The sequence below is a fragment of the Podarcis gaigeae genome, assembly GCF_964106915.1.
Source record: "Podarcis gaigeae genome assembly, chromosome: 4".
NCBI lineage: Eukaryota > Metazoa > Chordata > Lepidosauria > Squamata > Lacertidae > Podarcis > Podarcis gaigeae.
In genome coordinates this window covers 59,278,613-59,299,815 of record NC_139677.1, presented here as the reverse complement: position 1 = coordinate 59,299,815, position 21,203 = coordinate 59,278,613, and the positions used below count along the sequence as shown (strand labels likewise).

The following is a 21,203-nucleotide window of genomic DNA, read 5'->3' as shown; positions in this document are numbered from 1 at the left end:
TCATGGTTCATTCTAAACCACATAGACAGTTCTGCTAGGAATCAGATTGGGAATTTCAGAAAATACTCTTGGCACACAGTTGATCCAGTTGAATAATCAATTCCTCTCTTTTAGTTCCCATGGAAGCAATTTATAAATTTCACAACTGTAGGATTACTGCTTCATTATCATGTCCAATTTAAATAGCCAAGAAAGCTTTTGTTTTCCTCTTTCCCAGTATTAAAGTTTCTGTGAATGCTGACAGTTCTCCTATGAATATGTTTTGGGCAGACATTGTTGGTCTTGTCTGAAGGTAAAATAGAAATATACATAACTAATTGCGTGCTGTGAGATATGAGCTAGTTCCCACAGAGCCCAGCAGGCAGATTTTACAGGCAGCTAATCCAGAAATGAACTTTGGGCTTGAATGCCTTGCTCTACTTCATGAACAGCATCTAGCCTGAATCAGGAAATACATGTATAATTAAATCCCATTCTAATAATCCATCCAAATTACTTTCCCCTGCACCACCTCAGCTAGTTTATTACATGCTTGGAGTTTACTCATGTCTGTGCTTTTCTGTCCCATTTTGAGGTCGAATTCTATACAGGAGAGTAAGGTGCACAACCTTGAGACTTGACAGTGATGGATATCCAGCGTTTCATGCTGTGCTTAAAATTGCAACTGGGAACAAGGGTTGTTGGGAACAGAGTGTATTCACCCTTTCAGCCTTCACACCAACCTGTTCATATTTGAAGATCTGCTTTGAAGGCCTTTCTCCAGGTACTTGCAGTATTTGAAGTGATGGAGGTAGCAATAAGAGGAAGGGCCTTCTCAGTGGTAGTGTCTTAGCTTTTGAATCCTTTCCCTAGAAAGGTCTCCTTGATGGCTAAACAGTCTAAACAATCTTAGCCATGTTTACTTAGAAGTAAAATCCTGATGAATAATCCCAGTAAGGTGTCAGGGTGGCAGTATAATGTGTTATCTTTTTGGTGTAATGCAAAACCCTTTTATTTTTCTCTGCCTTTTAAATAATGTTAGTCTTTGATGAAATTGGTTTGTGCTGCTCTTGCATGTTGTTTCTCTGTTACTTGTTTTGATACTGTTGTGCTTTTTATTGCTTCTATTATGCTTTTATATGTTGTAAAGCTGCCCTGGAGGAATATTTTTGTAGGGTGTTTTACATTCACACACACACGAGAAACATCTGCATGGTCGTCTTCTTCTTCTTTGGCGATCACTCGTAGCCAAGTAAGATTGTCTTCCATAAACACGGTTTTAACAATGAATCCATAAGTGACTGCGGAGACCAATTCTGAACCCACACATCCTTCCACAGTGAGGACATTGGTTCCCAGGTGGTATCTGCTCAGAACAACATATTATATGAAGCAAACAGGAAGTGACCCTTAACAAACTACAGTGCCCAGAATTCTTGGAGGAAAAGAATGTGCTTCAAATCTAATTAAAGCTATAGTGTGTACACAGCCTATAGCTGCAATCCAGACCTCTTTTAATTTGGGAGCAAAACCATTTACTTGAAAATGAACAATCAGGAGTAAATGGCTTGCGGGAGGGCCATTTATACCACATGAAGAGGCAAGAATCCGTTGCAAGACTGAAATAGCCATCCTGCAATGCTTGGCTGCATTCTGTCAGAGCTGAAAGCTCTTTGGAATAATGACCATAGCTGAACATCGTGAATGAAAACTTCGTAGAGAAATGACAATCCCCTTGGTATAGTGGGTGTTTTATTTTTTTTATTTTTTAATGTTTCAGGAAGTGAAAAGTCTAATATGGAATGACTGGTATGTTTGGAAGATATCGGCGAGACGGCACCAGATCTACTTTGTGTTTAACCTTTTAATTTACTGCTGACCTCGTGCTTCCAGTGGAAAAGGAAAAAGATTAGGTGGGGGAGGGGAATCCTCCATGTTGGGAAATTGGTATTGGTTCCTGTTACAAAAGCCAATGTGTCTGTTCAGCAGCAGCATTTATTCTGACTGTGAGCCAGACAGTTGGAATGAAGAGATACGGTATATAGAACTGCATTCTCTTCCTGAAATAGGAGATAGCAGTGATAAAAAGACTTTGTACATGTGACGTGTTCACTTCAATGATTTGATAGATTTGTGGGGTGGTGTCACATTAATAGGCAAATTTTCTTCATTTCCTCATTGGAGTTGATTACACAACATTTTTCAGACTTCCTGAAAGTATACATTTAAGTATTTTGGCTCAAAAGCTAATTGCTGCTGCTCGTTCTTAAACCTGAGAAATAAGTACATTGCCAGTTTTGTTTGTGCTTCTGGATTGTATCCAATGGTGTCGCTCAGCTGATAGTAAGACTTCCATTAGTGGAATGGAGAAGAAGTAATTTTCACGATTTCCCTTCTATGAAACTCCTTCCGCAGTCTCCCTAAATCTGCTCTGGAGGATATTTGGAATAGCTGCAGTGTGAGGAGGAAAAGCCAACAATTGATTCTGTCTCCAGTCTGCTGATATAAGCCTTACTGTCAGCTGAGTAAAATGTTGAATATGACACTCTGTTCCCAACAGACTTTCATGCATATTGGGTGAGGCCTTTTCATATTGTCACCCTTCATCCTATAAAGCTTGGAATGGTTTTGGCCAGACTATGAACCACATCCTTCCATGTGTCACATCAGAAGCAAAGATCCACATGTTCCTTTGAAAAATAGGCATCTGCATGCAGAGCAGCTATTTTCCTTAAGCAAGCAGCTTGCCTGAATAAAATCATTCCCCAATCAAATCCTTTGTACAAGATGTCTGTATGATGAAGCAATTTGTGCAAACGGCTTACACAAGTGCAAGAAGAACAGTGTAAGTGGTCCTTATAATCCCCTCGCACAATCCACTATGGTTAAACCACAGTGGTTGTGTTCTGATGGCAAGCTTAATGCAAATGTGCTGCCTACCAGCAAAGCGATCATTGCTGCTTTGCTCCTTCCTAATCCTCTTAGCTGAGTGCAGCATGGCAGCTAAGCCAAGGTGTCCTGCCCAAAGGTGGAATCGTGATGAAGTTGTCTTCTCATTAACCATGATCTGTAGTCACAGTTTGTTCGAGGTCACAGATTGTGGTTATCACAGAATTGTATACAGTAGTTGGAAGAGACCCTGAGGAGTCATCTAGACCAAACCCCTCCTATGCAAGAGGAGAAAGCTTTGACACAACCTCACACTTGAATGATATGTGGTATGGCTTATCATGATGTGTGAACCAGGCCAAATATCTAAACTCAGCTTTGGAATTCTGAACCTCTAGAGGTCTGTTAAAGCCTGGTTTTTCCCCCCAGCTTAAAAGCTGAATCAGTTTTGCTTTCTATTCCCATCCTCATTCGTTCCATGTATCAACCATTAATATCCTTACAAAACCTTTACTTCTCCCTGCTTTTCTCATCTGCATGCTTCATGGCAGCCCTCTCTTCCTGATTCTGCTTGAAGACATTATTAACACCTTACCTCTTTTCTCTTCTGATCCTCACTTGACGTTCCATTTTGATTCTTTCCCCTTCAGGCTAAGTATTCTAAAGGTCCCCTTTTAACTGCAGCTTCACAAAGCAAGTGCAAGGCTTTCTCTCCCCCTCCAAGACTGCCATACATTGCCCTTACTTGGGAGTAAACTGCACTGAAATCCAAAGGATAAAGGCTGCAATCCTAACCCTGCATATCTCCATCAATTTCAGTAGGATTTACTTCTGTGTAGAAACGCTCTTACTTCTGTCGGGTGATAAACATCTACAATGTTTCACTGCACATCTTCCCAGTTGTTCCATGGCTTAAAAAAAACAACCAACAACAACTTGAAAATGTTACTCTTGAAAATGTTAAAGGACCATCAAATATATAAATGCATATATGACATTTATAAGTTCCAACATCAACATGAAAATGCAGCCATATTCAGCAATGACAATAGAAATAAATTAGACTTGGAAGGTGAGGATTATTACTATTTTTATTTTAAATTACAGCACAATCCTGTACATGGTTACACAAATGTAAATCTGATTGAGCTAAATTAAGACTATTTCAATGTAAGTAGGTGTAGGGTTGCAGACTTACAGTGTCTACTCTGAAGTACACCCCACCGACTTCAGTTGGGAGAATTGAATATAGGTTTGCAGCTATAGAGAACGATCCTCCCCACCAGTCAGAAGCAGCAGGACAGAGCAGAGTAGCAGACCAATCTCTGCAGTTAAAACCTGTCATTCATACCTGTCAAGAGGAAGGTAGGGGCAGTTTTTCACCCTTTTTTTGCTGTGCCACTTCAAGGTATGTACACAAAGCTCCTAGTAGGCATTTCATTAATAATCACATTTTTAAATAAATAAATTAATAATTCTATTGATTTTCAATGAAACTACAAAAATAACATAAAATAAAAGGAACTTAGATGGACTAAGAATGGTAAATAAGATGCAGCAAAACATCAAGCAGAGCAGGAGCATTAATATTACAGAGCTGTATAATAGCTGACAATGCAATGTACAGCAAGAGTGTATGTAATGCATATCTCATAATAAACAGAAGGCAATGGATTATTCATGGAGAGATTCATTTGTCCCAAATGTCTTGTGAAACTGGGGTGGGGGAAAAGATGTAACTGTTCCTTTTTGATATATTCAATAAAGACCCACCAGACCACAAGAAATGATTTTGGCTCCCCTTTTCCATTCAAAAATCTGACATGCCAGCTAAGTATTTTTTTAATCAAGCTTGGCATGAGGGAGGGGGCTAGAGATGAGGATGTTATTCTTCTGATTTAGTATTTAATTTGGGGTGTGTCTTTCCTTTTTTGTTATTTTATTATTCATTTCCAAATGTTTTCATTTCAACCTGGCTCACCTCCAACACTTTTATCGCATTTATAACTTGGTGGAGTTGCCACACTGATGATAGCATAAGCCTTGACCATCTCAGTTCTCCCTCCAGGAGCACAGCTGAGTATAACATGGGGAGGAACAGAGGTTGTGTAAAATAAACATTGTAGCAGCTAAAGCAATGTTATTTGTTTTGTTTTATTTTTTAAAAGTGTATATAAATGGGATCCTCATAACAGAGGGTCCTGGTTGCGCTCAGGACCCAAGAGCTCACCTGACAGGGTTAAAATGGGGGGGGGAGGAGCATGAAGTCCTGGGCATTCCCCTGGGATCATGCCAGGCTTTTTTAGCCAATAGCCAGTAGGTGGCATGATCCCAGGGGCTTTAGAAGCAGCAGTGTGATTTGCACGGCTGAGCACCCGCCTACCCTCCCTAGTTTAGGTAGAGTCGCTTGGCCTTGCTTTGGTTTGGGTCGCCTGTTTTGGAACAGGGGCTGGGTAGGAATTTTTTTCCATTTGGCAGATTGGCTTTTAGCCATTTGGTTTTTGCCTACCCCTGAGCAAATCGTCACAACTTGTAAGGTGGCGGTTAGGCATTGGCTCACTTGGATTGTGGGGAGGGGAGGTGCGGCCATCACCTGCCCCCCCCCCCCAGGAATTGGGTATTCTGGTAAAGGAATCTGGGGGTCCTGGATCTCGTCCCAAGTCCGCTTGAAGGGCTAGGACCATGCCAGGACCACAGGAACCCCGGGGTGAGCTTAGGTTGGTCCTCATCGACCTTGCTCCCTCATTTGGGTTACCCCATTGGACAATCACCCTGAAATGTGGAGTCAGTTATAGTGGGGAGTCAATGCCTAAGCCAATACCACTCACGTGATTCTATTTCAATAAAGTTGTGGCCAAAATTTGCCAAAAACATAAACTAATATAAGGGTCTGTGTATATTTATTTTGGGGGTGGGTCTTGGGGCCTCAAGACGCAACCTGCTTTCATCCCTATAGTTAACATGGTAGCACACAGAAGAGATATGGCCTTTCCACAGTTCAGGGAGCAGGTCTTCCAGGACTCACAGCCATATATATCTATATCTATATCTATCTATCTGTCTATCTATCTATCTATCTATCTATCTATCTATCTATCTATCTATCTATATCAACTAAAGAATTAAATATAATAATCAACTAAAGAATTATTTGATGGGTAGGTTAAGATAAATTTTAATTGCCAGGGCTGCAAGGTAAGGGAACACATTTTTGACATAACACTTTGTTCTGAACTGTCGCAATAAAAACAATGACTAAATATGGCTTTTCTGTACTGCAATCAGTAGCAATTTTCAAATTGCTACCATGTAATTCCTTTATAGGACAGTCCTATGCACATCTGCTTAGAAGCGAATCCCATTAACTTTATTGAGATTTACTCTTAGGTAAGTGAGTATAGGATTGCAGCTTTATTTCTCAATGCTAATCCCACCCCACCCCTGCCCACTGCTGCTGCTGGTGTTGCAAAAAGATCTTTTTAGCTCTCTGCCTTGCTTGTGGGACCAAGGCTCATTCAGTGCACCTACTCTGGGATTGCCGGGGCTGTTCTCTCTTACACCTGCTAGGCTCCAAGAGTTTGACTATGCATGATTTTCACATATGCACATAACCCTTTGAACTGAATCCGTGAGTAAAATGAGGCATTACTGTATCTTCCAAAGGTATAATTTTTACTTGATATATTATTTATGTGTGCCCATTGAACTGAATCTGTATTAGCTCCATTTCTTGCATTGCCCATTCTGGCTGCACTTTATTAATTTGTGTTAGTGGATTTATTCTGAATAGTGTTGATCTCACTGACCACCCACTTTCCTCCAGGTCACACCCCCAAGCCCTCTTCCTGACATGTAGACTCTGCTCCATCCACCTGCTCCTGCACAGAAGAATCCCTCTTTTCATTTACAAAATATTATGCTAATCATTGCCTTTGTTTGTTTGTTTGTTTGTAAAACTGATTGAGTGCTATTTTCCCAGAAGTGTAACTGCAGAATTAAAAAGCCTCCAAGTCATTTTACCTTATGAAATGGGAATAGGGTGAAATAATTAGAAAGACTAACCAACTGTTCCCCACCCTGCTAACATTTACACTATTATATTTTAATATATGCAAGCAGTTTGTTGAGACTAGATAAGGCATGTAATACAATACATCCTAGAATTCTAAGATTGTTCTCTTTGTCTGAAGCAATGACACTAGCAGCAGAACAAGGAAGTTTTGCATAGATAATGATTTTTGAACAAATTAGGCTGAATAAAATCCCATTACTAAAGGTGCCTTTGAGATGTCAAGCTATTGTAAAGTGTGTCAGTAGATAAGGATGAATACTAAAATTTTCATTAGTGAATATTTAGTCAATAAAATTTCTGAATTTGATTCAGGCTTGGATAACTTATGAGGTCATGCAGGGCACTGAGAGACATCTGTGGCAAAAACTCAGAGGTGTCATTACAGTTACCGGCACTGTACACTTTGCACTTTTGTGAGGTAATGTTGGATTGTGTAGTCTATACCTGGGATTGTCCATTGCTTCTATTTTAGTTTCAAACTTGTGTGTGTGTGTTATATTTGTAAACTTTATACTTTGTTTTAGTGAGGTGGTTTGAGAGAGGTTTTCTGCTCTGAAGATGGCATTAAAATACTGATAGAAGTCAGCATTGTGGATGTATTGAGGCATTAAAGAGACTGTGTTTAAGAAAGACTCTGCCCTGAAATCTATGAATGAAGGGTGGTATACAAATGAAACAAGCCCCATGATAAATTATATGTAGTTCCCAAACCTCAGCCAATCTAAGGTAGGAATTGGGGAGGGCGGCGTTTAATGTGAAGCTATCTAGTCTGCACTTCTCAAATAAACTTGGTTACCTGAAAAGAGCTACAGTATAAAGAGGGTGGGAATCAGAGGCCAGTCACAATTTCTAAGCTTTTGTACAAGCAGCAAATGGTATATGTGTAAGATGTTAGGATAGTTTTCAAACAGGATAATAGATTGCTGCCGTACGGTTGAGTGTCATGCATCAGAGCAGCATGTCTAGCCATTAAGGGCGGGGGAATACTTTCTTTATCATGTACCATAATTATCTGCTCATTCAGGTGCCTCAGGTGTTGGGCAGAAACAGCTGTAGGTCAAGCATACCTGTATGACAGTCTTCTTCAACATGGTACCTACAGTTGAGACTACAACACCCATCCTCTCCAGCTAGCATGGATAACGGTAAGGGATGATGGGAGTTGAAGTAGAAAGATTTGGAAGGTATCAGGTTGAGGATGAGGTTTGGAACATGGTATGATGAGCACGTTTCATTTGAAAACCTGCACACTAACTCAGAACTTGCTCTACAGTTCTGCCTTATCGTTTCAGCTTAGCACAGCTCACACGTGTTCTTAAGAGGCAACCCACTAGTCATATAAAATGTGACACCATGTATTCCATTCAAGCAAAGAACTCATCCAGGTCTGTGGTTGGTAGGGCACCCAAGGCATGGCCTAGCTGAACTTTCAAAGGCTTCTTTAGATGCTTTGACCATTCACAATCAAGGCTGCTCTCACCTGAAGGGTCAGCACTGAGAAGAGAGAACAATGCTTTTGGTTGGCTAGTTGACTTATCTTTTTAAAAAGTAACTTCATACGACCACAGTTGGAATTCTTCCAATTGAAATCTCTGCAGATTGTAGGATGGCGAGATGAACACCTTTCCCTACCGCTTCACAGAATCTGAAATGATTGCAGATAGTGCAAGTGATGTTTTGATTTTTTTTTCAGGTGCTGCTTTTCTGGAGTATTTTAAAAATCAAAAGTGGTGCCAGCTGAGCGAGTCACAAAAGAAACATTCAGTCTAAGGTAAGGCGCAAGATGCTGTGCATTCTCCGCTGGCTAATCCTTGAAATGGATTTATTAAAAAAGGGGGGAAATACTTTAAAGTCTAGATCGACTGGCAGGTTTGCCTGCTTTGGTAAGCAGAACTTCACATTCTGACAAAATGGATAAAAGAGCACCTAGAGAAAAATGGATATGGGAAAAGAAATCCAGACTGAGGCTCTTTCACTAATACCTCATTCTGAATTCCTCTCTATATGTTCAGTCTAGCCATAAATGGTATAACGGATTTAATGGTCCATTCACTGAAGTGAATATAAAATTAATCCACCACTGACTGGAATAAAATCGGTACTATACATTGCAAGTCTAGAGAGTTAAAATATGGAGCTGTTGTTCCAGTTCTAAACCTATTTCTGTAGAGTAACCCACATTGGATTCCTAGGGCACTGAACTCCAGATTAAATGTCACTTACACTGAAGAAGTTCATTCTCACAGATTTCCATAGACAGATGTTAAAAATTTGTGTCTGGATCCAAAGAGTTACTTTAAGCGTTATCAAAAGTGTCACTTTTTATTTCCTTCATGTTTAACATACACACCCTTCCCATGACAAAAATAAGCTTTGAAAGTTACTTCAGATTCTAAAGTAGTTTGCCCTGTGACAGGCATAGGCAAACTCAGCCCTCCAGATGTTTTTGGACTACAACTCCCATTATCCCTAGCTAACAGGACCAGTGGTCAGGGGGTGATGGGAGCTGTAGTACAAAAACATCTGGAGGGCTGAGTTTGCCTATGCCTGCCATGTGACATAGAGCAGGGAGGATTATTGTTCACAAACCTGAATGGGGAATGGAGAGAGGTGCGAGTGTAGAAACTTTGGACTTTTGTGTGACTAGTATGTCACCTTCTGTACAAAAGGAGTCAATTTTGATTGTGCCACCTACTTTTTGCCTCTGGTCATGGCCAACACTGACATGCAGCCCCCAGAAAGTTGCATGCGAGGGATTGTGTGTCACTTGGGCTGAATAGGATATTGAAAAGTGGGTGAAAGGAATGGTGAAATAACTAGTGCTTTATTTTGGCTAGAAGAAAACAGGTCAAGTACTCACCATGAAGTTGTTACAGTAAGTGTCACACTTTTTAACAAAAAACGAACAAAAACCGTGCCGGTACTGTGTTCCCTTGAGTACCACCTGAAGATAAAAGCACTGTGAATACCCTAACCATTTACTGCTTTCTGCTTCCCCATCCATGGTTCCTGCAGTTGAAGGCAACCTGTCGAAACAACCAAGGATGCTTTAGTCGAGATTCTTGCTTTGCAGCGGGTTGGACTACATGAACCATGGGGTCCCCTCTATGATTCTGTGCTATCCTTGTCTCTGCAAAGTGCCATTTCAATTGCAGGGGGTTGCAATATTGTACGGGCATAGATTTCTTTAAAATGGAAAAGGAGATGCTAGCTATATAGCTGTCACCCAACAGTTGGTTTCTGAGATGTATTTGAGATGTATTTATTTTTGTCACTGCTAATGTGATGTGAAGTTGATTGTAAAAAATCAGTAGCTATTAATAAAGATGTCACATGCACTGAAATAATTGATTTATTTTATTTCTGCATTAACCAATCTCTTTACAATAGAATATTATCTAATTTATATTTATTCAAGCATATCCAAATACCTGTATTATTCTCCTATGTGCTGTCATACATTCCAGCAGATTATTTTGGTTTAGGTTACCTGCCATTAGTGTAGAAAAGAAAACCCCACTCATTCTCATATAAAAATTATTACTACCGTACTACCACCACCACCACTACTACTACTACTACTACTACTACTACTACTACTACTGAAGCATTGTCCAGACCCATGAAAATATTATTCAAACTTTTCTTACAAAACTCTTCAAAACCATAACGAAATAGAGTGAATGATACCTCCAAAATATCCATAAGATATATTGTGCTGTCCAGCACAGGCTCGGCTTCTTAGTAATAAAAGATAACTCCAAAAATCAAAACGGTGCCTCTCTCACCCATTCCAGGCTGCCTTAGCCTGCCTAAGGCTGTGTAGCTTCTGGGAGAGCTTTATTTACATCCTCACTCTACAGAGAGAACAAAGAGCCAGCCCACCACCATTGCAAGATGGTGAATTTGCAACTCAGTACCTTAATTACCTGATCCAAGGTTACAACACTCACATGTTAGCTAGCAGAAAACAACAATTAGTTAATTAACGACTCATCAAAACTCTGAGAGAGCTCTTCTTGCTGTTCTTCAGCTTCAGCGGAATATTCCCATGTCAAACGTTTTCACTAAGACACACATATCCACATTTCAGTGTCAGTTAAACCAATTATACTTAACAGGGCAATGAACTTTGTTGGATACATCCCTAGAAACTTGGAAGAAGGCAACACAGCTGAAGAAATGCTGCCAAGTATTGGTTGGTGACTTGGATTGTATATGGCTCACCAATTCAGGCTATTAAATATTGTTGCAGGCCAGTGCTCATGGAGAAAAGACAAACATGACAACTATTTGACTTCATGGCAACGTTAAGTCATGTTTCTGTGAGGCCTAAGGGAAAAGACAAGTGACGTCCTGTGGGATGGCTCAGTTGGTAGAGGACAAGACTCTTAATCTCTTTTTTTTTATATAAGATATTTATTAAAGATTTTCTTAATACAATAAAAAAAAAACATATAACTTTACAGTAACCATATTTTCTTCACTTCTTTGGACTTCCTCACATCTCTCGTTCCTGCGTTCTAAGTTTTTCAAACTTTACCCAGCAATTTATCACCTTGTTTCAATTCTTATATTATAATTTCCAATATTGTGTCCCTAGTTTTAGATAATTTTACCCAAACCTTAAAAGCTTAATTTTAGCATAGTATTTATCCAAAATTTGTCTTTTCTTATGTTTTCATTTATCTTCATATTTCTTTTAACTAACTTGATGGTGCCATATTGTTAATAATCTTACATCTTTCTTAACACTCATACAATTTACAATATTTTTGCAGATAGTCCTTAAATTTCTTCCAGTCCTCCTCCACAGCCTCTTCTCCCAGGTCCCGGATTCTGCCAGTCATTTCTGCTAGCTCCATATAGTCTATCAGTTGCATCTGCCATTCTTCCAGTGTGGGCAAATCTTGGGTTTTCCAGTGCTTGGCGAGAAGTATCCTTGCTGCTGTTGTTGCATACATAAAAAATGTCCGATCCTTCTTTAACACCCTCTGGCCGACGATGCCTAAAAGAAAGGCCTCTGGTTTCTTAGGGAAGGTATACTTAAATACCTTTTTCAACTCGTTATATATCATTTCCCAGAAAGCCTTAACTCTAGGGCAGGTCCACCAGAGGTGAAAGAACGTTCCTTCAGTTTCTTTACATTTCCAACATTTATTATCAGACAAATGGTATATTTTTGCAAGCTTGACTGGGGTCATGTACCACCTATATATCATTTTCATAATATTTTCTTTCAAGGCATTACATGCCGTGAATTTCAAACCGGTGGTCCATAACCTTTCCCAGTCAGCAAACATGATATTGTACCCAATGTCCTGTGCCCATTTTATCATAGCCGATTTAACAGTTTCATCTTGTGTATTCCATTTTAGCAGCAGATTATACATTCTTGAAAGTACCTTAGTCTTAGGTTCTAACAGTTCTGTTTCCAACTTTGATTTTTCCACCTGGAATCCTATCTTTTTATCCAACTTGAAAACCTCTTTGATCTGAGCGTAATGTAACCAATCTCGCACTTTATCTTTTAGTTTCTCCAAACTCTGCAACCTCCAATTATCTCCCTCTTTTTCTATTATTTCCCAATATTTCGGCCATTTGGCCTCCATATTGAGTCTTTTCCGGGCCTTAGCTTCCATTGGTGACAACCACCTTGGGGTCTTATTTTCCAATAAGTCTTTATATTTTATCCAGACATTAAACACTGCTTTCCTAACAATATGGTTCTTGAAAGCCTTATGACTTTTGACCTTGTCATACCACAAATATGCATGCCATCCATAAGCATTGTTAAAACCTTCCAGATCCAAAACCTCAGTGTTTTCAAGAAGCAGCCAGTCTTTCAACCAGCAGAAAGCTGCTGATTCATAGTACAACTTTAAGTCTGGCAGGGCAAAGCCCCCTCTTTCTTTAGCATCAGTTAGTATCTTGAACTTAATTCTGGGCTTTTTGCCCTGCCAGACAAATTTGGAAATATCTCTTTGCCACCTCCCAAAACACTCCATTTTATCCACAATCTGTAAAGTCTGGAACAAAAACAGCATTTTTGGCAATACATTCATCTTTATAGCAGCAATTCGTCCTGACAAGGAAAGTTTCAATCTTGACCAAACTTCTAAATCCCTTTTAATTTCAGATCAACACTTTTCATAGTTATCCTTAAATAGACTCATATTTTTTTGCTGTTATGTTTACTCCTAGGTATCTTACTTTTTTAACCACGTTTAACTCTGTCTCTTTCTGAAACCTTTCTGATTCTGAAGGTGTTAAATTTTTTTCCAATACCTTAGTTTTCTGCTTGTTGAGTTTAAATCCCGCCACCCGACCATACTCCTGAATCAATTGTAATACCCTTTTCGTGCTAGATTCTGGCTCCTGTAGGGTCAAAACTAGGTCATCTGCAAATGCTTTAAGTTTATACTGTTTTGCTCCGACCTGAATTCCTTCCACCAACCGGTCTCCTCTAATCATATTCAAGAGCACCTCCAGGACCGAAATAAATAACAAAGGGGAGATAGGGCAACCTTGTCGTGTTCCTTTTTCGATTTTGAACTCTTCCGTCACCACATTGTTCACTATCAATTTAGCCTTTTGTTCTGAATAAATTGCCTCTATCCCATTCTCAAATCCCCGTCCCACTCCCATCCCTTCCAAATTTTTCTTCATAAACTTCCATGAGATGTTATCAAAGGCCTTCTCCGCATCTATAAATATTAACACTGCTTTTGTATTAATATTTGTTTGCAAAAGCTCCAAAATGTCAATAATGTTCCTTGTGTTAGCAAACAAATGTCTACCTGGGAGAAAGCCTGCCTGGTCCTTGTGAATTACTTCATTTAAAACTTTTTTAAATCTGCTTGCTAAAATGTCTGCAAATATTTTGTAATCCACATTTAGGAGGGAGATGGGGCGGTAATTCTTAAGTTGTGTCTTTTCAGTTTCTAGTTTAGGTATCAATGTGATGAAAGCTTCTTTCCCCGACTCCGGTGCCTTCTTCCCCTCCATAATTTCATTGCAAACCTCCATTAATGGATGTATCAGATAGTCTTTCAATGTCTTATAATATTTGGAGGTAAGCCCATCTGGCCCTGGAGATTTGCCCAATTGCATGTTCTGAATGGCTTCTTCAATCTCTTGTTGTGTTATTTTGTAGTTCAGGATTGTTCTATTTTCTTGAGACAGCTTTGGTAGACCATTCCTTGTCAAAAATTGTTCTATCTCAACCTCATTTTGCGGCCCTTGGGTGTATAATTGTTTGAAATATCTCTGGAAACACTTTCTGATCTCCATTGGATTCTGAATATTTCTTCCTTCTATCTCTAAATTTGTGACCGTATTTAATTTTTGTCTCTTTTTCAACTGCCATGCTAACAGTTTCCCACATTTATTTGCCAATTCAAATGATCTTTGTTTCATTAGCTTAACTTTCCACTCCACTTCCTGATTTATCAATTTAGAATATTGTGCTTGGTAAAGTTTAATTTCTCTCAAAATCTCTTTTGACTTCGGTCTCGATCTTAACTTCTTCTCACAATTTTTGATTTTCTCCAAGATCTTGTCCTTTTTCTCATTCTGTGTTCTTTTCTTTATAGTGTTCTGTTGTATCAAGAACCCCCTCATAACCGCTTTACTTGCGTCCCAGATGATTCTTTTTTCCACCATAGTGTTCAAATTTATCTCAAAATAGTCCTTCAAAGCTTTTTGGGCCTTTTTAGTAATCTCCTGATCTCTAAACAAATTGTCATTCATCTTCCATCTGAAGGAGCCGGTTGGAGTTAGTCTCGTATCCATCTTTACGGCATTATGGTCGGCGCAGGTCTTTGGGCAGATTTCCACTTTTCTAGTCTCAGGTGCCAGACCTCTAGTTATCCATATTTGGTCAATTCTTGTCCATGTCAGTTGGGCTTCAGAAAAGAATGTTCCTTCTCTTCCCAGGGGGTTCTTTGTTCTCCAAATGCCAATCAAGTCCATATTGTCAGTCAGTTCAAAAAATGTTTTAGGTAGTCTGCCATCTTTTGTCACATTTTGACTATGTGACTTATCCATGTTGGTCAATGCCACCCCATTCATGTCTCCCATCATGATGATGTTGTCATAGTTCAGATAGTCCAGCATTATCTCATGCAGCTTCTTATAAAATTCCGATTTCCCCTCATTTGGCGCATAGATTCCTAATATCAAAAACTTTTCTCCTTGGTTTTGTATCTCAATTGCCAAAATTCTTCCTTGTTCATCTTTAAATAAAAATTTTGGTGACAGGCTCTCTTTTGCATATATCACCACACCTCTTTTCTTGACTCGGTCCGAAGAGATAAATTATTGGCCTAATCTTTTATTTATTAACACTTTTCTGTGGAGCCTGGTCACATGTGTTTCTTGCAGGCAAATAATGTCCAATTGTTCTTTTTTCAATATGTGAAATATTCTTCTCCTTTTTTCCGGAGAGTTGGCGCCATTGATGTTCCAACTCAGAAGTTGCAGAGACATCCTGGACAAATCTGTTATTCCTCTAGTGGTGGTATCTTTTTCTCCTGGTCTTCAGACCCCGAAGGTGTAGGTGTAGGTGCAGGCGATGGTCCAGACCCTGAAGGTCTTTCGATCCCTTTCTGAAGGTCCTCTCCGTAGGTACTCAAAAAAATTTCTTTATCCTCGGCTGTTTTAATTTTCACTTTCTTCCCTCTGAATGTAAAAGATAATCCTTGGGGAAATTCCCACCTAAAAACAATTGAATTGCTCCTCAGCAATCTTACTAACTCAGGGTAGGTGGATCTAAGGTCCAGAAGTTGTTTTGGGATATCTTTGTAGATCTCTGCTCTTCTACCCAAAATTTCAAGTGACTTTTCGTAATGTAGGCCTAGTATTTTGTCCCTTTCCTCCTTAGATCTCAAAGTAATCAAACAGTCTCTGGGCCTGTCTTTCCTTGTTAATTTTCCAAGTCTAAAAGCAGTCACAATTTTAAAGTCCTTTTCTTCCTCCAAAGGCCAAAACTTGGAAAATTCTTTTGTCAGGAACTCAATTAAATTCCCTTGTTCAAGTTCTAATATTGACCTCAATCTCAAATTATTTTCCCGAGCCCGTAGTTCTATCATAGACAGATAGGCCTGCTGTTCTCCAATTTGCTTATGCAATGGTTTTACCTCCTGCTTCAATTCTTCAGCTTTTTGGTTGGCTTCCTCTGCCAGTTTTCGATTTTCTGCGGTGGCTTCAAATAATTTGCCAATTGATTGTGCATTCAAAGTAACTTGTTCAGTTAATTTATTAACACTGGCTGTATTTTGGTCAATCTTAGCCGTTTGCTCATCCGCTTTTTTGTCCAAAGCCTCCAATTTTTCAAAGATTTTATCTAGTACTGAAGTGGATCCTCCTGCTGCCATATCTTCCAGCAAAGGTTGCTCAATTCCTTCTTCCACTTCCAAAACAGCAGGGACAGATGATCTACGCGGCTGTGAAGTTAAAGTCAAAGTTGTTTGTTTAGCTTTAGCTTTAGCCGCTCTTGTTTTCCCAGTGCCACTCATTCCAATTCTGTCAGCTGGTCAAGGTCAAACTGAGTGTGTTCCCATAGGAATCCACCAGCCCAGAGGGTAAACAGTCAGATAGGAGGAAGGGAAAGAGAAAGCAGAGTCACATGCAGTTGTAAGTCCAAAATCCTCTAGAGGGAGTTCAAATGTGTTTTGAGGGAAGAAGTCAAATTGTTAAAATCTATTATTTAAAACTCCAGTCCTTTCAAAGTTCTGATACTTCTAAAACAATGTGCAAACAGCCATTAGTCTCCAAAGAACCTTCAGTTTTCCTGTAGTTAGCAGAGTTGGTTTTAAAAACATAACAATGTCTCCAGCAAGTGCCAGAAAAGATGATTCAGTATAACAGTTCCAATAACACCCAACTTGTAGCAAGCCAAAGCAACAAAGTGTCAAAATTTGCAATCTGACAGTTCTGTCAAACAGGCAGTCCGACTGCCTGGGTTTCTCTGTAAAATTGTAGTTCCAGCAGAAGAGGTAAAGCACAGTCCATACTAAAAAGTAGATCACTTAAACAATTAAATCCTAGATCTCCATAAAAACAGCTCCAGTAGATGTACAGATTGATTGCTTTTAGCGCCTTTTCAAAGGCTCCAAGCATCAAAGTCTTTTGCTTTAGATCTTAAGCAGAGGCGAGAGACGGACTTCCTGGTTGCGTCTCCCGCTTTTAGCCGAATTAACAGTAATTTAGCCTCCAATTCTTCTATCTTTTCTTACTCACGGGTTGCTGCTTTCGAATCGGATGTTCCCAGGAAAAAAGGTCAGTGCTCACCGACAGCAGCTACGCGGCTTCACTCCACAGAAAGAGCGATCGACTCACAGCACCGCGCCAGCCCTTCCACGTTCCAAAACCCCTTACGGGGTCTCTTCACCATTTCAGGGGGCGCTTCTGGTGCCCGCCGAGTCCCACGGCCACAGGCTTTTGCTGCCTGTGGTTTTCCGATGTGGGTCTCCGCTTCGCCGTAGCGGACGACCCGTTTCTGCGGAGCTCCCCCTTCACAATTAGAAGAGGGCAGCCATTGTCGTTCGCGCCGCCTCCGGAAGTCAAGACTCTTAATCTCAAGGTTGTGGGTTCTAGCTTCAGGTTGGGCAAAAGATTTCTGCACTGCAGGGTTTTGAGCTAGATGATACCCTATAAGTCTATGATTCTATTATTCTCCATTTGTTGTCAAGGAGAGTGCTACTTCATGTGTAGCAACTGTTGCTGACACTCAGGTGAAATCACAATTGGAACCCATTATATGTCTGAGGTGCAGAGCTTTTGTGAAGCTGCAATAGTTGTAAAAGGCAAGAAAAAGAAAGGTTTTAAAGCATATTCAGAGAACAAGGGAAACAGCTGAAGAGTGTTTGCTTCACGAATACATGAGAATAACACAGTCCTTTATATGACTATTGAATCCCTTAAATTCAATGGGACTTACTCCCAGGTAAGTGGATATAGGACTCAAGCCTTACTTCTGATGGTTATATCCTGGTTTTCTTGGGTTCTCTGGTCAAGTATAACAAACACTAGCATGGAGTTTAGAACAAAGACACCCTAGAATCTATATTGCTTTTCCCGCCTCCTCACTAAGATTGAGAGAATAAAATATTTTATGGCATTTATTTATTTTACAACAGCAACAACACCTTTTCTCTTATAATGCCCAATAGTGAGTATGGGTAAGATTCTTATCCTACAATAATTACCAGTGAAAGAAGACTGGCAGATGAAATTGATGGATTATGCTGAGCTGGCGAAACTAACAGGGAAAATTCGGAACCAGCAAGATCGGAGTTTTCTGAAAGATATTTGAAAGATAATTGTAAACAATTGACTTGCCTAGTAGGGTTGCAGGAAGTTTTGTAGGTTAATAGTATAAATTATTGCAAAGAATAATTTTTGTTTTGTTTATTTATGATAGGGATATAACAGTAATAATTAAAATAACAAGTGCAATAATAGAGAGTAAGTTAGAAAACCACTAGTCGAGGAAGAGGGAAGTCTCAGGCTGTGATAGCCAGGAGTTGATTATGTTATACAAAAGTTGGATGTTGTGTTCTAAACCATGTGTAAAAACCAATAAAAATCATTATATATATAGAGAGAGAGAGAGAGAGAGAGAGAGAGAGAGAGAGAGAGATTCTTATCCTACAGAACTTGTTTCATTTCAGGTTTTCCAGGTACCTCTGCCCCCTGGTGGTCCAGTTATGTTATTGTCCACATAGGAGAGTCAGGGAAGACAAGCAGAGGAGGACTCTCAATTTTAATCTGCAAAGAAAGTTAAAATGAAGTAAAAGTTACAAGGGATCCAAGAGGCAAGTAACAAAAGGTACTAAGATATCGAACACTACATTTCTTTTTATTGTATTTCAAGGCTGCCTTATCAATCAAAATGCTTTTAGAAAAGGTTGGTGTCAAATTCATGTAAAACAACTTTTGACAGGTACATTTTTCATACATTAATGTGACATCCTATTCATGCACAGTCAGGTTTGCCAGGTCATTATTGGCAAAGTCTATTATCTATGTCTTTGTATTCTGCATTTAATCTATCCATGAACAAATGGATCATCAAGAAGGTATATGAGAATGGTAATTATTTCTGACACTGGGGCTTCTGTAAGGCACCCATGGTTCTGACTTTACTGCCCATTTATTTTACTTAAAACAGGCACAAACATTTATTCCTAAACTGGGTTGAAATGTTTCAGGATATCCAGTATATTTTTGTGTTCCCGTATGCCACCAAGTAAATGCTTTTAAAGCACAGAGAGAAGTGAAACAAGGTTGCATTCTGGCTCACAATCTTTTAGAGTTTTATATTAATGATTTGGTGTCATATTTAGCCATTGCAAATGCCTGACCTCCAGTAATTAGCAAGAGAACGATCTCAATCTTGATTCATGCATATGATTTAGTGCTCCTCTCTTTTATGACTGGGCCTCAAACATCTCTCACACGTATTCGGCACATACTTTCAACATGGAAGATGGAGCAAGTTTTAAATGCACTAATTGATTCCTTTCCTTTAGTGTTTTGAAATTTTATCAATAAATATCACAGTATAGTATTTATAGTAAATTCATACTAAATTTGTGAAGTCTTTAATGTGTCATAGGATGCTTTTATTGTTGTTTTCTGCTATAGCACTACACTGCTACTCTTCAGGATAATAAAATGATTGTAATAATAAGGATGGGTGCAGTGGATTGTAGCCATAAATTGCATGTTGCAGTAAGACTACAAATCAAAGCTGTGGTTCTTGCACAGCAGGGGGTTGGACCCTTGGGTTACCTTCCAAGTCTACAATTCTGTGGGGAGGCAGAACCAAGTTGTCATGCCATCTCTTGCTGGATATCCCTTTTCGTAGTTGTGTCAATTGTTTTTTTCTTTTTCTTTTATGCCCTTTGATTTTCGCCAGAAAGGAAGCCAACACAATCCAACAAGGATATTCTTCCACATTAAAGGATGCAGGGGAGGAGAAGAAGAAGAAGAAGAAGAAAATTCCTAATAAACTTCGAATTCAACTGGCATCCATGTAAGGATGTTGATGTTCAGGGCCAAACAACTGGAGGCCTGTGCTATACGAATCACTAGAAAGTCCTTAGGGTACAATCCTGTAGAGGATTTTATCTCGGAGTAAACCCAGATGAATTTAAATAGGCTTTCTTCTGAGAAGGCATGCTGGGGTCTGTGCTATTAGCAGCAAGTGAGGACTGGTCCAGGGTCATCTGGAAACCAATGGCAGCCCCATCCAGCCAAGCTGGGCCTGCCTTGGGCTCCCAGGACTGCACCCTTGGGAGGGGGTGGCTGGCAGAGGCGACAGTTTTGCATTGGGGTGGAGTATTTTTTACCAGAGCTGTGAAGTCCAGCCTCCCACCCTTCTTATCTATTTATTTGGGCGTCAATTCTTCTCCCATTGTTCTGACACCAGAGGACCTTGGAGGGGAGTTGTAGTCACATTTGTGGATGGTGCTCAGCATCTCTGCTTGTACAAACTTCCCAGGCTGATGCAAAGAGCTATGAAAGGTCTCTTCACCACCCAGCTAGGCAAATGTTTTGAGGGTTTTGTGGTTTTTTAGGAGTGAAACATAACAGGGGGAAACACTGTTTTCTTGTCTGCGTCAGGCAGCAAAATGTATTGGGCCACACAGGCGTAAAGGTGGAATATGGCAACAAAAGCACAACGTTGAGACAATAACAATATGTTCACAACTAGTTGGACAGTGGCAGAGGTGACTTTGAAAATGAGAGGCCATTTTTAATACTTAGAAAAATAAATGTGAAAACAACCCTGTTCTACTTATGATTATTCAATTTTCATAGATGCTGAACATAATATATTCAACTTAAAATATATTGAAAAGAAGAGAAGACTCTGTTGAAAGACAGTTAAAAGGAGTTTAGGTTTAATATTCTGAAGACTTGATATATGTAAATGATATGGAGAGGAAGAGGACAATTTTCAAATTGATCATTTTGGCTAGGCAAGAAGACAGGTGAAGAAAATTATGTTATTTAAGTCATTGCCACAAAAGCTTAAGAACCTCAAACTGTTCTAAAATAGCTGGATAACCTTGGGGAGAAAAGCCAAATGTTGCATAATTGTATCTAAACTGAACAGTAATTTCTTGACACTCCATGAGTTCATATTTGTAAAAGAAAAATAATATTGGAAACAATGAAAACTCTTTTGTGTTCACAGCATACATGTTCTTGACACAAAGAAATCACTTTGGATTAAGCATTGTATATTAAT

At 39.5% G+C, this 21,203-nt stretch overlaps 1 long non-coding RNA gene across 1 annotated transcript; it reads left to right on the top strand.

Annotated features, from left to right (window-relative positions):
• Positions 1-17,634: 17,634 nt before the first annotated feature.
• On the top strand, positions 17,635-20,736 carry LOC310843901. The gene is made up of 4 exons (XR_014563760.1): positions 17,635-17,888; positions 18,616-18,773; positions 19,866-19,982; positions 20,573-20,736. It is a non-coding gene; the product is annotated as an uncharacterized lncRNA (long non-coding RNA).
• Positions 20,737-21,203: the final 467 nt, after the last annotated feature.